Below are 13114 nucleotides of genomic sequence, written 5' to 3'. Positions count from 1 at the left end.
GGTCTGTGTGTATGCCATCACAGTCTCACTGTTGCTCTTCATGGTGTGTCTTGCTTCTAGTGCCCATCCTGCCTGACCTCCATTGCTGCTCCTGCCCTGCCCCCTTGCCCCCAGCCCTCTGTTTACATGTGCAGACCCCTACTCCCTCCCTCCTGGCTTGTCTGTTCCATTGTAATGCCCCTGATCCATCCCTCCTGCCCTTTATGATCTGTTATGCTGCAGCTTTCTCTCCTGTCTGTCCATTATGGTCCTGCCTCTTGCCCCTCTGTTCTCTGTTGTCCATGTGCATGGTCCTGTCCCCTCCCTCTTGCTTTCTATCGATTGTTGTGCTGCACTCCCGTCCCGCATGCCCTGTGTGGTGTATTGTGCTGCTGCAAACCCTGATGCCTGCCCTGCAGGGTCAGTTTGGTGCACCTCTCCATGTCCCTCCTGTCCTCTGTTATCCAAGTCCATGTCCCTACCCCATTTCCTTCCATGATCCAATGTACCATACTTGCGAACATTTTGAACTTGGTAAGAGGGAGATTTTGAAAAAAAATGGGGTATTGATTTTCCCCTTTGAGTTACATTGGAAAAGAGGAGATTGTAGACAGGAGACAGATAAAATAAAGCCCATTTGAGCTTAAAAACATTGGACGTTTCCTGGCTGAATCGGGTCTGTTGGCATGTATGGTTGTACTACCATTGCCTCTTCCTTCTGCCCACAATGGTCTATTACATTGCCACAGCCTCTCTTGCAAGTCCTGTATTGTTGGTTTGTTGCCCCTGCCCCCCTTTCCACTGCCCTCCATAGTCTGTTGTGCTGCCACGGCCCTTCCTGCCTGCTCAGTGTGGTTAAATTGTTGCCTTTGCACCCTCCTACCTGCCTTCAAATTTCAGAGTCCGTGCCCCTGGCCTCTGCCTCTCAACAGTATCCTAATGAACAACTAGATTGCTAACATTCTATATTTATTACAAAAGTGTGGAACGCCTGAAGTCATCTTGATGTAATCAAAACTGTAATACCTAGAGCATTTCCTTTAGAAATTACATATATGAGAGGGTCTTATTGGCATCAAAATTATGGTTAGTGCTCTAAAAGACTAAAATAAGGACATATTTTCTGAGTTTTCAAATAGCGAGAAAGCACTTTTAAATTATTTGGTACCTTTATGTTTTTTTATCCAGTTGACCACTTGATTAAATGTTGCACTTAGGGGAGAGGATGTGGTGTTACTTCCAGAACTGCAGACTTTGCAACTGGGGAACCAGGTTGGAGTTTCTGCTTCAGCTCGACATTCTGTGATTCTGGTCAAATCACTTAGTCTCCCCATGTCTACAACCAAAATGAATTTGTTCTTGTGTGATGTAACCAATGCTCATGTAAAGCACTCCAATACCTGACAAGTCTGCACTATATAACACTGCAAAAACACAAAATAATAAGTGTTTTGCACACTTCTGTCATTGGGCTATATTTGGGCTACATCTGGGTGATTTTGGGCTACATTTGGGCTCTTTTGTCTCTGGTGGCTATCTTGGGAGATTTATTTGTTATGAAGTTTCCTAATTTCCTCATGTACTGCAGTCTCCTCAGTAGGAAATGCTTTAATTTTTTTACTTTGATTCCATCATGAAGATATTCAGATATGTCACACATTTGCCATAAATTCTGAATGTTAGCACTCTAGTTGCTCATTAGATCACTGTAGTAAAACTACTGTTCACCATGGAAGTCTGCTCCTGGTATCAAAAGTGCATGTTTCAGTCTGCATGTCAGAATTTTTTAATGAAATAGAAGAGGATTTGAGAAGTCACTCAAAATGGGCCCTCATTTTCTTTCTTCAGCATTAATCATAATTTCTATGGCAAAATGAACCCCCTCATTGTGTTCCTTTTTAAATTAAATGTTTTAAGTGTTACCAGTTTATTCCAATCAAGATGGCTTCAGGTGTGCCATACTTTTGTCATAATGAAGACAGTAAGCGCTCTAGTTGTTTTTAAGAACACTCTGGGACATTCTGTCATTGGGCTATACTTGGGCTACATCTGGGTGATATTTGGGCTACATTTGGGCTCTTTTGTCTCTGGTGTCCATCTTGGGAGATTTATTTGTTATGAAGTTTCCTAATTTCCTCATTTACTACAGTCTCCTCAGTAGGAAATACTTTCAGTTTTTTACTTTGGTTCCATCAAGAAGGCATTCAGATGTGTCACACATTTGCCATAAATTCTGAATGTTAGCACTCTAGTTGCTCATTAGATCACTGTAGTAAAGCTACTGCTCACCAGGGAAGTCTGCTGCTGGTATTTAAAGTGCATGTTTCAGTCTGCATGTCAGAAGTTTTTTATGAAATCGAAGAGGATTTGAGAAGTCAAAATGTGCCCTAATTTTTCTTTGTGCAGCACTGATCATAATTTCTATGGCAAAATGAACCCCCTCATTTTGTTCCTTTGTAAATTAAATGTTTTAAGTGTTACCACTTTATTCCAATCAAGATAGCTTCAGGTGTGCAATACGTTTGTCATAAGTAGGACTGTTAGCGCTCTAGTTATTCTTTAGAACACTCTGAGAATCTGCAGTAGAACACAAAGGAATCAACTGACAGTCTCTGCCCTTGTTGAATGTACAAGTTTTACTGAGAATGTCAGACTTCATTCTCACATGACTGAGAAAGATAATGTGAATTTACAGAAAATATGCTGTCAGTTTAGCTTATAGATCATCTTCCAAACCTCTGTGGGAAAAGCATGAGAAAATAGTTGTCTCTCAAACATGATTCATGATATCACAGCAGAAGGCTTTTTCACATGGTAAAATCACCTTAGAACACACCACAATTCCTAAAATGAGTATGGTACCATCAACAAATGATTTATAATATAACTAAAGTCTTAAAACCTTCTATTAACTGCAATGCTTTTAAATGAGGTGCTATCATGTATATTGGTCCCAAGATGGCTGCCAACACATCTTGGATGAAGTACTGACAGCCAATCAGATCTCACGATGAGATGAGTGGTTAGGCTCCGCCCAGATATATCTATCTTTTTAACTCTAATTTTCTCAGGAACTACTGAACGGATTTACACCATTTAAGCAAAAGGCATGAGTCTGAACTGAGAACTACCTCTTTGCCAAATTTGGTGTAATTCCGTTCAGCAGTTCGGGCTGTAGCTGTGTCAACAGGTCCTATAGGAAAATGCTTGGGGAAAACGCGTTTTGGGACCCCCCTTTTGTCTCGGCCCCCGCTTGACGAATCACCGTGAAATTTTCAGGATAGGAGTGGACCGGAGCTGGCCAAAAGTTTGGAAAATTTCGCGAAGATTCGTCAATCGGTGCCAACGTTATTCCAAATAGAATAGGTCCCAACTATAACTACCTACTGGCGACTGCCAGTAGGTAATATATATATATACATATATATATATATATATATATATATATATATATATATATATATATATATATATATATATATATATATATATATATATATATATACACACACACATAATATATTCGTTTCACTCCGTTTTGCACACTGCTACTTTTAGAAAAACGGGCACGGACCACAGCGTTGTGCAGGAAAATTGTTGTTTATTGCTCCAGGACCTCTACAGCCATGACGCGTTTCAGCCCACCTCGGGCCTTGATCACATGACATGCTCTGTCAGGTGAGCAGTTTTTTTATATACCATTTTTTTCTCTCTCTTTTTTTCTTTTTTGATTTTCTCACAGTAACTTTATTTAGTGTCTTTACTCAACCAGTGTTACAAAGTGACACGTGCATTATGAAATTTGTAAACACAGAAGGACAATACCATAGCACAATGGACATAGGAAAGTGCGTAGAATAAACATTGTAATTGCCCGCATGCTTATATTACGGTAAAATACCACAGCAGCAGTCTCCTTAATTGTTGTAAAACAGAAATGAGTAACTGTAGTCCATCAATTGATTATAACATTAAAATCTGTTATAATAAATATGAAAAGGGAACAAGAATTAAAAAATATCTAAAATCATGTCAAATTGGACATTTCGGTATAAATACCTAACTTTGTAGTAGTCCTATCCCTGATTTGTTGTGTAAATTTCGCTGGTATTGTACAGATCTCCTGTCACTATGTGTAAACATTCCGTGTTCAAAAAAAGTGCAATTGCTGTGCAAAAAGGCATAGTTAAAATTCTAACCTCTAAAATAGAAAAACCCTTCAAATTAATTTATTGCTAAAAAAACTTACTACTAACTCACCCTATGTGTACAAACTTGTATGGGAGGCGGCGGTTAAAATGTTTTGATTGCTATCAGAATACTGGATAGTGTCTTACAGTTTGTGAGTTTCAATGGTAATCACTGGACTGCTTTGAAACTCCAAAAGTAGAAGTCTATTAGCTTGCAGATATAATTTATTAAAGGCAAGTGTGTAATTCTTCAGTGGCATTCAGACCTGTGGGGAATTTAGTATCGAGGTTAATGATGTAATGTGCCTCGAGTGGTCTGAGAGCTTTTTTTCTGTCTCCTCCTCTTTATTAGGAGCGACCGTATCTATGAGGAAGTATCTTAGGCTACTGGGGTCTGCTTGGTGTACTTCACTAAAATGCCGTGCAACTGGATAGGTCAAATCTTGGTTCTTTATTGCCCTTATGTGCTGGAGTACCCTTTTGTGGGCTTGTAGAATGGTGCTACCAATGTAGCGAAGCCCACAAGGGCACTCCAGCACGTAAACGGCATGGTCAGTTTTACAATTGAGTGACTTGGCTATCACATTCTCGTTGTTGCTGAAAGGGGTTTTGTACGTGGTCTGAATACTGCCGTACTGGCAAGCCTTACAGACCCGGCATTTAAAAAAACCCTTTCTGTGTGTCAGCCAAGAACTCTTACTGGCCTCTATAGGATCATTGTGAACCAAAATATCCTTCATGGATATCGCTCTGCTATACGTGATAGCCGGTTTCTTGGGGAGTAGATGTCCAATCACGGGGTCACTGAGGACCAGAGGCCAGTTTTTGGTCAATAGTTTTTTGATTTGTCTTTTTTGTTTGTTGTACTGTATGATGAATCTAAAAGTATCATCAATATATATATATTTTGTACCCAATCTCCAATGATTAAGGCCAACCGGCTGAAACGCGTCTGGGAAATGATTTTACCTGCCGCCCTGTGTCAAATAAAGAGCCATGTTTCCTCTGATGTTGAGCTTTGGCATTTCGTTTTTGTGATGGAATGTCAGAAGCAGGACACTTTGTTCCTGCATCGCCGAGGCCGCCCTGCCAGGGTCAGTGGCCCCTCAGCATGGAGACAGCTTGTTTGTATTAATTTCTGGGGCATGACCCGCCCGCGTCACACAAAGAAGGGATTTTCCTGAGATATAAAGAGGTGCGCAAGGGAATTGAGAGGGGTATTTCACCACCTCTTGATGACATCGGAGGCCGGGCTCTTTTGGACATTTACAAACTGTGGCAGTGCAGAGTCAAAGGCACCTTGTAAGTACGTTTATTTTGAACACCATGCAGCAAGCAGGCATCAAGCAAAGAAAGTAATTTACATCTATGTTGCACTGCATTTGTTACTGGCATGATTTTTCTCCCTTGGTGCATGCTGGATATTGAAGGATAATTGGACTACAATGCAAAAAGCTAGTCTACCTTTAAATTTGACCACATGGTATTTTAACCCAATCTCCAATAATTAAGGCCAACCGGTTGAAACGCGTCTGGGAAATGATTTTAACTGCCGCCCTGTGTCACATAAAGAGCCATGTTTCTTCTGATGTTGAGACTTGGCATTTCGTTTTTGTGATGGAATGTCAGAAGCAGGACACTCCGTTCCTGCATCGCCGAGGCCGGCTTGCCAGAGTCCGGCTTGCCAGAGTCGGTGGCCCCTCAGCACGGAGACAGCTTGTTTATATGTATATTACATACTGGCTGTAGATATAGCCCAAGTATAGCCCAATGACAGAATGTCCCAGAGTGTTCTAAAGAACAACTAGAGCGCTAACAGTCTTACTTATGACAAAAGTATGGCACACCTGAAGCCATCTTGATTGGAATAAAGTGGTAACACTTAAAACATTTAATTTGCAAAGGAACAAAATGAGGGGGTTCATTTTGCCATAGAAATTATAATTAGTACTGCAGAAAGAAAAATTAGGGCACAGTTTGACTTCTCAAATCCTCTTCTATTTCATAAAAAAATTCTGACATGCAGACTGAAACATGCACTTTGAATACCAGCAGCAGACTTCCCTGGTGAGCAGTAGCTTTACTACAGTGATCTAATGAGCAACTAGAGTGCTAACATTCAGAATTTATGGCAATTGTGTGATACATCTGAATGCCTTCTTGATGGAAACAAACTAAACAAGCATTGAAAATGCAATAGGTCTCGCCCTTGTTTAAGTTAAAGCAATTCTTTTTGTAATTAGGTGGCTTTTTAGTTTTGCTTTTATTAGTGTTTTTCAAACGTTCATGTACATAACATGCATATGTATGCATATATGTATATGTATGCATGCATTTATATTTGTATTTATATAGATATGAAGATTATATATATGTTTATATATGTATGTATGTACATATACACCTACATATATATAAATTCACTGAAAAAAACATAGGTTTCAGGGGTGTTATAGTTAGCTGGACTTTTCACTTGTACAAAACCATTGAAATCCCCCCGTTATAGTTAGTTCAGCTAACTATAACTCGCGCGCCCGTAATGCACAGCTGATGACGTCACATATTACATCACTCATGACATGGTCAGTGACATCACTCATGACATCACTGATGACATCTCAAATGACATCACTGATGACATCACTGATGACATCATCCAGTGAATGTGTGTTTTTCTGAAAATTAAATATGTTTTATATATGTATATCTCAAGGTGAATGGAAGAATAAATGGGTATATAAGTGTCTAAATGGATGATTTGTTTTTGAAAAATTGATTGTGTAACTGACTGATTAAGTGTACCATAGTGAATACATGGCTTAGTGAGTAATGTTTAAATATGTAAATATCTGTATCAGTCTCTCACTTTGTGTATAAGTGGCTGCATGGGTTGGTGAGTAGCTACATGGGTGTCTATATAGGTTATTAGTTGGTTTTTTGAGTATCTGAGTGTCTGCATGGTTCGGTGGGGGGTATTACGTTGTGCATAGGTGCATGAATGAGTGACTCACTGTTTGTATGTGTTGAAGACAGCATGTGTGCAGGACTGTATGGGTGGATGAGTGTGTGTATGGGTGTGTTAGTGAGTGAATGACTGTCTCAATAGTGGCTTTAGGAGTAACTACATATGTTTTAAACTAGTATATGTGACTATTGTTGTATATAAGTGAGTATATGTGAGAGTGAGAGATTGAAAGAGTTCCTGTATGAATAAGTATGTGTTTCTATAAGTGATTGTTTAAAAGACTAAGTATGTGTAAGTTTCTGTAGAAGTAAGTGTGGTGGTGTGTGTATAACTGTATATGCAAGTAAATGGATGTTTGATTCTTTATTAGCATGAGTGACTATGTGTGTGAGTAACTCTATGGATGAGTGGCATTGTGTAACAGGATGTATAGGTGTATGAGTACATATGATGAGTGAGTACATGCATGAGTGACTGTATAGGACTGTTGGTAAATGAGTGGATGTGTATGTGGATCTTAGAATTACTGAAGAGGTTGTTGTAACTGGTATTGGTATGTCCACTGTTTTGAAAATGTTAGTCTCTATTTTTGAATGTGTGTATCAAAGGTTATATTAGGGTGAGAGGAGGTCTGCCACTCTATCACAAGGATGATGTCATCAGTGATGTCATCAGTGATGTCATTTGAGATGTCATCAGTGATGTCATGAGTGATGTCACTGACCATGTTATGAGTGATGTAATATGTGATGTCATCAGCAGTGCATTGCGGGCGCGTGAGTTATAGTTAGCTGAACTAACTATAACGGGGGAATTTCAATGGTTTTGTACAAGTGAAAAGTCCAGCTAACTATAACACCCCTGAAACCTATGGTTTTTTCAGTGAATTTCTGAGGTTTTTTAAATGCTAATTCCTAACTATAACGTGCCTGAAACCTATGGTTTTTTCTGTGAATTTCAAAGGTTTTTTAAATGCTAATTTCTAACTATGCCTACAGAGATAGGACATGTGAAGAAAGAAGAAAAAATGCACAGAAAGAAAAAAAAGAAGTGCAGAAAGAAGCAACAGAAGTCCTCAAAGACGAAGAAAAGTGCAGGAAGAAGGATAACGTGCAGAAAGAACAAAAAGAAGAGCAAAAACAAGCCTTGTTGCAAAATCATCCTGTACCCTCAACTTTTTCAGACGGATACTGGTGGTAGCTGAGTCTGACTAACCAGTCCTAGATGTAAATATATGAACGAGAGCGACCCCTTGTATATTCCAAGGGAATAGGGTACTTGTAACACCGAATAAAATGCAATCCCTCAGCTGGGACACGATGGTACAATGCTAATATAACATCACACAACAATCAATTCTAAAATGTTAATCACATTTATTAAATAAAAAAATTATTTATACATGTATTTCATAAAATCAATTAGACTTTTGCATAAATGCTTAAAAAACACAATAATTCACACCATACACAATTTAACAAACATTAATTCAAGTACATTTCACCACCTGTTATGAGCCCGCATAACAGAGAACAATAAAAGACAGTGCACTTTGTCATAGGTTACACATCCTATTAGGTAATGAATAAATCTCCGTAGTTTGTGATATATTGCACAATTATATCTACTCCAGATCAACCACGGTTCTCCCAAGATTGTGTTATTCAAGGCGTCGACGCATTTCGATGGTATGAATTATAAATCCATCTTTGTCAAGACAAGTTATAGGCTTTAAGTCCTCATTATTTGTACTGGGACCTATTGAAGAAAAGAGATTGTTTTATATTATTATATTGTAGAACTAATACATAGTTCTCTGATATTAGCTGAGCAGATGTCGCTCTATTTCTCTAGCCTTACTAAGAGTTCTCTCATTAACAACGTTGGTGAGCGCTGTTGTATTCTTATATATATATTTATGCTCTAACAAAAAGTTCTTTCTGAGAGAAATATCTCCCCTCTACTCATACATTACGAAAGCAGAGCTATTATTGTCTGGAAGAACCACTTACTTCTCTATTTGCAGGACGATTAACTTGATTTCTATTTTCGTCAATTATCTTGATTTATATTTCGGCGAGGTGGCGGAGATCCGTACTGTCTCTCCCTCTATACACCTCACCTATTGTAAAAAACATTATTATATGCGCATATATTAGCGCTGCTTGAATTTAGCAAGTGCTTATCACATTCTGTTAGCGGCACATTCACCCCATATGTCTGTGGTGGCCCTTTTAAATGTTGCCGCTACAAACTTATCTTCGTGAAAGCAGTACTTAAAATTATCTGAAAGACCACTTACTTATCTGTTTCCAGGACGGTTATCTTAATTTGTATTGTCGTCGAAGTGACGGGGGTCCGTAGTATCACTCCCTCAATATGCGTCACCTATTGTGTGGAATATAATATTAGAACCACTTAACACTAACAGGTACCCCACGCGTTACTTTAGCTACTTGTTAACCCCACCTATGCGTCCTGTCCTTAAGAAATGTAACGATGTCCTCTCACCTATATACTCGGTGTCTTCGGCTTCGAATGCGGAAATGTTCCTATCTCATCTCGCCTCGGCTTACCTGAAGCGTCTGCTTATTTGTTGGTACTTACGTAAGTTGTCATTGGTCAGAATAAACACCTGACCGGGTCACACGTGGTATTATTGTTACGGGTCGGAGTTTTTTAAATGTTAGACCTATTATGCATACAGTCGTTTTTAGGGGTTGTGCAAGATATGGAGTAACGCAACTCTATACAGTATCACTACACCAATCATAACTATCCCAAGTGCGATACAAGTAACCGTTAGTTTTGTCTAGTTACTTTAAGCAAAGTTTCTTCAAGTTCAAACCAACTTTATTGTCCCAATTTTAATATGATCATCAAGACATAATAAGCATAGTAGCTACCTTGTTTCTTTCGACATGTATATTATTTATGCTGTCCGATATTTAGTTTTGAACCCGACAGACCCACATGTTCTTTTCTCGTGTGGTGTATGAATATTACGATCTCTCGTCTTTTTTTCTTTTTTTTCTCATATGTTACATAGACTGCATGTTACAAACCAAAAATTTAAGAATATTTCAGCATTTATACAGAGATACAACATTATATGGGTACAATGACAGCGATAGTCGTCTCCTAAAGAATTCCCATATGACAGCAAAATCCCAACAAAGTAATCATAGTGGCTACATTGTTTCTGTTAGTGTTAAGTGGTTCTAATATTATATTCCACACAATAGGTGACGCATATTGAGGGAGTGATACTACGGACCCCCGTCACTTCGACGACAATACAAATTAAGATAACCGTCCTGGAAACAGATAAGTAAGTGGTCTTTCAGATAATTTTAAGTACTGCTTTCACGAAGATAAGTTTGTAGCGGCAACATTTAAAAGGGCCACCACGGACATATGGGGTGAATGTGCTGCTAACAGAATGTGATAAGCACTTGCTAAATTCAAGCAGAGCTAATATATGCGCATATAATAATGTTTTTTACAATATGTGAGGTGTATAGAGGGAGAGACAGTATGGATCTCCGCCACCTCGACGAAATATAAATCAAGATAATTGACGAAAATAGAAATCAAGTTAATCGTCCTGCAAATAGAGAAGTAAGTGGTTCTTCCAGACAATAATAGCTCTGCTTTCGTAATGTATGAGTAGAGGGGAGATATTTCTCTCAGAAAGAACTTTTTGTTAGAGCATAAATATATATATAAGAATACAACAGCGCTCACCAACGTTGTTAATGAGAGAACTCTTAGCAAGGCTAGAGAAATAGAGCAACATCTGCTCAGCTAATATCAGAGAACTATGTATTAGTTCTACAATATAATAATATAAAACAATCTCTTTTCTTCAATAGGTCCCAGTACAAATAATGAGGACTTAAAGCCTATAACTTGTCTTGACAAAGATGGATTTATAATACATACCATCGAAACGCGTCGACGCCTTGAATAACACAATCTTGGGAGAACCGTGGATGATCTGGAGTAAATATAATTGTGCAATATATCACAAACTACGGAGATTTATTCATTACCTAATAGGATGTGTAACCTATGACAAAGTGCACTGTCTTTTATTGTTCTCTGTTATGCGGGCTCATAACAGGTGGTGAAATGTACTTGAATTAATGTTTGTTAAATTGTGTATGGCAGTGGTTCCCAAACTTTTTTGACCCATGGCTCCCTTGACCCATTGGCTATTGCCCGTGGCTCCCCACTGTTAGTTTTTTGGGGAGGGTGGGGTGGATGTAAGCCCGGCCTCGGGAATACTTGCATTTCTCTCCCTGAAAATAATTGGGATGAAGCTGATGAAGGTATTATAATCATATTCGCAGGGTGTTTCGAATTACTAAGGTGGCGCCTCGAATAAAATATTCCTAGTTACACTTCTTTGCCCATGCCTTTTTTAGAGTACTCTCTCCAACTTTTATATCCTACTTACACTACGGGGTTTCCCCGCTGGCCGTGGAGGGTGCCGACGCTTCTGACTTCCCACTCAAGGCAGCTGGGGGTTGCTAGGGGCGGAGCCGTTGGTCAGCGCTCTAGCTCCCCCTGCACTATTTAGCTGGCAGGCCTTTCCTCTTGCGCAGCTGACGCACGCAGACATATGTCAGTTGCTCCTCTTAATTGCTGAATATCTCGCTCGAATACTAAGCCGAGTGTTTGAACTCCTTGCTCTGTGTTTTTAAATTTTTTATTTGTGTTCCTTGCATTCTGAATCTGTTTTTTTATAGAACTACTCCTGTGCTTTTAAAACAAACGAATCGGTGCTTTTACCCTGAACTATCTTTTTAAAAAACAAACCTCAAAACTGCTTTTACCTTAGGCTACCAGCACCTAATTTCGCCCGAATCGTACCTTTCACTCGCCTTCCCTCTGGGTCTCACGCCAGCATCCCGGTACACTACGGGGTTTACCTGCTGGCCGTGGAGGGTGCCGACGCTTCTGACTTCCCACTCGAGGCAGCTGGGGGTTGCTAGGGGCGGAGCCGTTGGTCAGCGCTCTAGCTCCCCCTGCACTATTTAGCTGGCATGCCTTTCCTCTCGCGAAGCGGACGCGCACAGCGGGGGCGCCAATGGCAAGCCCATCTGCGCCCGTCAGCGGCCAGCCAGGGCCAGGGGACAGACACTATGCTTTTTTCATACTTACACAGCCTCTGAACTGAGATACCTACACGGTAACTGGCCCATTAGCACTAGTGCCAAGGCCCTTAACATCACAGGGATTCTCAACTGCAGAGACTCCTTTCCAGAGTTCTCTGCCCTACCTGCTGAGCAGGGCTCTTCTGCCCCCATCAAAGTCCCACCCGTACCTACCCCCTCCGAGCCTCGGGAAAATAGGACCCTGGCAATCAGCTACTTAAACACCCGTTCGATGGCTAAGCACCAACTCAAAATCTTCCAGCTCCTAGATTCCGACAAACCAGACATACTTCTCTTGTCGGAAACTTGGCTTACTATTGAGTCTGGGCCTGATATTCTTGCATCAGTTCCCACAGGCTGTTACATACTTCAGGCCAATAGGCCCTCGGGGAAGCCCGGAGGCGGGGTTGCAGCCAACATCCACCATAAACTCAGGTTTACCGCTCTAGGAATCGCTGGCATACCCTCAGTCGAATGCTTCATTTTGACATTTGAGTCGCCCCAATCCCCCTTTATCTGTGCTCTCTTTTAACGACCCCCCCCCCCCCCACCATATGCCCTCTTTTCCACAACTGCTAGGTGAAATGATTTCCCAACTAGTCATTAATCATGCTAAGATTGTTATTATAGGAGACTTCAACTACTGGCCCACTGATGCACAGGAGAGCACCAGCTCCATAGAATTCACGGAGCTTCTATCCGGTTTGAACTGCACTCAGCATGTGCATGTTGCCACCCATATTAAGGGACAGATCCTGGACCAAGTCTGGACCTCCAACTTGGAAATCACACAACCATTAATCTCCCCATGTCCATGG

Source organism: Triturus cristatus, chromosome 4_1, assembly GCF_964204655.1.
Source record: "Triturus cristatus chromosome 4_1, aTriCri1.1, whole genome shotgun sequence".
In the NCBI taxonomy this organism is placed as follows: Eukaryota; Metazoa; Chordata; class Amphibia; order Caudata; family Salamandridae; genus Triturus; species Triturus cristatus.
This window is presented reverse-complemented; position numbering follows the sequence as displayed.